Source organism: Monodelphis domestica, chromosome 5, assembly GCF_027887165.1.
Source record: "Monodelphis domestica isolate mMonDom1 chromosome 5, mMonDom1.pri, whole genome shotgun sequence".
Classification (NCBI taxonomy): domain Eukaryota; kingdom Metazoa; phylum Chordata; class Mammalia; order Didelphimorphia; family Didelphidae; genus Monodelphis; species Monodelphis domestica.
In genome coordinates this window covers 75,701,438-75,705,818 of record NC_077231.1, presented here as the reverse complement: position 1 = coordinate 75,705,818, position 4,381 = coordinate 75,701,438, and positions in this window count along the sequence as shown.

Sequence of the window (4,381 nt, the reverse complement as noted above, 5' to 3'; positions counted from 1 at the left end):
GTACAAAAATATTCATAGCTGTGTTCTTTGTGGTGACAAAAAATCGGAAAATGAGGGGATGCCCTTCAATTGGGGAATGGCTGAACAAATTGTGATATATGTTGGTGATGGAATACTATTGTGCTCAAAGGAATAATAAAGTGGAGAAATTCCATGGGGACTGGAACAACCTCCAGGAATTGATGCAGAGTGAGAGGAGCAGAACCAGGAGAGCATTGTATACAGAGACTGAGACACTATGGTACAATTGAATGTAACGGACTTCTCCATTAGTGGCAATGCAGTAATCCTGAACAACTTGTAGGGCTCTATGAGAAAAAACACTATCCACATTCAGAGAAAAAATGGTGTGAGTAGAAACACAGAAGAAAAACAACTGCTTGATTACATGGGTCAAGGGGGATATGGTTGGGGATGTAGACTCTAAATGAATATCCTAATGCAAACACCAACAACATTGAAATAGGTTCTGATCAAGGACACATATAATATCCAATGAAATTGCACATCGGCTACAAGAAGGGTGGGAGGAGGGGAGGGAGGGAAATAATATGATTCTTGTAACCAAGGAATAATGTTCTAAATTGACTAAATAAAATTAATTTTAAAATAAATAAATATCTTTTTTAGAAAAGGGAAATGAGGTAGTCTGACATTTTCCTTCCTTAATGAAGCCATGCTGGCTCTTAGGGGTTGCTATTTCCATTTTTAAATGCTCACAAACCATCCCTTTAATAACAAATTTTAATAACAAATTTTGCCCTGTACTTAAAGTTTAAGATTATTGGCCTATAGTTTGAAGACTATGTTCATCCTTTTGGAAAATTGAGACACCAGTTGTCCATCTCCAATCTGAAATCTTTTCTTTTCCATTTTTGGTTATTTTTAAAAGGTAGCTAACAAAGGCAAAACCACCTCCTCTGTCCTTTCTTTTAGAACTCCTAGATATCATTCATTTAGTAGTGAATGAACTCAATGAAGGCAACTAGGTACCATCTTATCTCCTCATTTGTGTGGGTCTACCTCCCAGTTAAAGAGTTTTTCTCTGAACTTCTGAGTCTGAAAACAGTGCTGTATGAGAGAGAAAGAAGAAGCACAATCAAAGATGATTATTTTCATGTATTCATTCTGTATTGATCCTTCTCTTAATCCTAACATAGTTTTGAGAGAATTGTGGGAATTACGTGAGCCAAACTAATTCTATCTTGTGACTCAATTATGTAGCTAGCTTGGTTCTCTTTCTAATTCATTGTGGATCTAGTGCAAATTCTGTCTTGTGAAAAAAAATTAATTTAATTATGGGGATTATGAGAAAGCTGTATTGCATTCTTTGAAACCTATCCCTGCTTGGTTAGGAAGCTAGACCACCTTTACTTGTTACTTAGAGATCCTTCAACTGTCCCTGTACCAGTCAATCAGTTACTCTTTCCTTGTTCCTGTGGCTGAATACAGATTCTTGGGAGGAATGGGATGTTTCTTTATCTGATTAATGGAATTGCACCTATTTGCTGGCCCCCTCCCAAGTTAGAAAGCCCGTATTCTTTCCTCTAATTAGAAGTAATATTGCCTAATCTTGTATTCTGGTTTATATTCTTTTAATTATTTTTAATGCATAAAATCTGTTCCCTCCCCATATTTAGAGTCCAGTGCCAAGCTAGGAAGACCTGCTCCCAATTTATTATATATTTGTCATGCATTACTTAATAAATCAATATGCTCAAGAGTTCAGACCTTTGTTTCCTATGGTCTTTCAGTTTTTACCCATCATAGCTAAGAAGTCCATTTTGTTGTCCTTGGCATTCACCACCAAATTCTCATTATTATGAGCTGCACTCAGTCAGCAAACATTTATTAAGTGCTTCCTACATATGAAACCTTATGCTAAGGGATGGGATTCCAAAAAAAAAAAGGCAAAAATATTGTGCTTGCCTTCAAGGAGCTCACAATCTAGTGGGGGATGCAACATACAGATATAGGAGAGATGGAGGGTAATCTCAGGGACACTGGGGAAAGTAGAGAACCATATGCATGTATAATACACGTGTGTATACATAAAAATGCATGTGTGTATGGATGTATATGTGTATACACAGACACAAATACATGTATATGGAGCAGCTGGATGGTGCAGTAGATAGAATGCTACGCATGAAGTCAGGAAGATTCATCTTCCTGAATTCAAATCCAACTCCAGACACTTCTGTAAGATTTAAATTAATGTCCAATACTTCAAGTTTTATATTTTGTAAAGCTTATTGTCTAACATATATTGGGTTACTGAGAATTGGAGTTTTTTTAGGGTAACAGATTCTAATTACACAGATGTTGGGCAAGACACTTAGCCTTCTTCATCTCCATTTCCTCATCTATAAAATCTGGCCTCAGATACTTACTGGCTATGTGACCTTGGACAATCACTTAGCCCTCTTCATCTCAGTTTCCTCATCTATAAAATGAGCTGGAAAAGAAAATGTAAACCCAGTATCTCTGCCAAGAAAATCCCCAAGGGGGGTCACAAAGAGTCTGATCTAACTGAAAAGATTCAACAGCAACAATAAATATATATACACATGTATATGCAAATATATAACATAATATATGTGATATACTCTAAACAGCACAATGTGCCCAACTCTTAGTATAGTTTGAAGCTTTACTATTTAAATATAGACATATATTAATTATCTAATTCTATAAAATATATCATATATTAATTCTATAATTACACATATTATATATTAATCATATGAACATAATATAATTATATAAATATGAATTATATAATTCATTAAACATGAATTGTATAATTATACTATCTATTGATTATATAATTATATATCTACATTATATATTAATTATATAATTATTTTATACATTAGTTTGCAATTATATCAAGTATAATGTGTTATATATGCATATTTGTGTTTTGTATTTATGTGTGTAAACACAGATATGCATACAACATGTGCATAAAGATGCCTGCACCTATGTGTATACACATATAAGTATGTATGTATGTATATAAATAACTATACATTTGTGCAGATATTCATGCACACATATATACACCTACATGGTATGGCCAATACAGGAATTTGTTTCTCTTGACCAGGTAAATTTGTTGCAAAATTTTCATTTTGCTTTCTTTTTCCTCTTGCAGGGAAAGTGGGGAGAGAGGTGAGAGAATAAGAAAAACAAATCATTTAGGTTCGCTGAAAAGAATAAGATCACATTTTTTTAAGTGTTTTTAAATGGTTGGGAATGCGGTAGCTGGCTATATAGTCAGATGCTCTGAATAGAGCAAACCTGAGTTTAAGCCTGATTTCTAAGAAGCAGTGTCTTTATAACTGGAGGATAATCACTCAACCTCTCAGTGTCCTGGGAAACACTATAAGACTCTTAAGTTATAAAGCAGGTGTTGCTCTGTATTGGTAGAGGGAGTTTCCCCACAGGGAGTTCCCTACACCAAAAAAATAACAGATCTCATCCCAAAATGGAGGGAGGGAGTAGCAATCCTTGTACCATCTGCCAATGCCCATTGTATCTTGGCAGCAGATGAGTGCAATGTAGGCAGAACAGTTTTAAAAATCAGCAGCTCAAAGTACTTGGAAAAAGCCCAAAGTACTATTTGCTTCTAGGTTCCAGAATCTATCCAAGACGCTACTGAATTCCCATGCTTCATAGGATCATAGACTTACAGTTGAAAAACACCTCAGAGGTCACTTCATCTGACTCATTTTACAGATGGAGAAACAGAGGCTCAGGGAGATCAAGTCACATCACTAACAAATGGCAGGATCAGAATTTGAACCCACATTCTTTCCAGAACCTTCACTTGACCAACTGAATCCACTTTTAGACTCTCCTTCCTTGGTCTTTCAAGTTCTTTCCCCTGGGTTGTCACAGCCCTGAAGACCTGGTCTTTTCACTCAGGTTCTCCTCCCTGCTGTCATGAACTGATCTAGTACAGACTTGAGCTAGAATCCTCATCACCTCCCTCTTCTCCATCATCTGGGCACAAGAACCAGGCAAGACCAGCCATGCTAGGTTCTCATGGCCCAAGTGAACTAATAGTTGTGGGATCGTTTTGAAAGTATTTCATGCAGGGAAACTATTCTCATTGTTTATCACTCTACATTTTCCCTTGTTGAGGAGCCAGTATACTCACTGCCATTCTCCCAGCAATATGATTTTTATGCAGACCCTCTGTTGATATCACAGTAAGCACTGGGACCAGATGGTCCCCATTCTGGTGCTCCAAAAGTGACATTAAAAAAGGAGAGGGAAGAAGGGTGTTATTAGTCATTTGTTGACTTTGCAGCAGCCACCTTGTTTTCCCCTAAAATTTACAAGACTGCTAGAACATTGAACAAACTTTAAC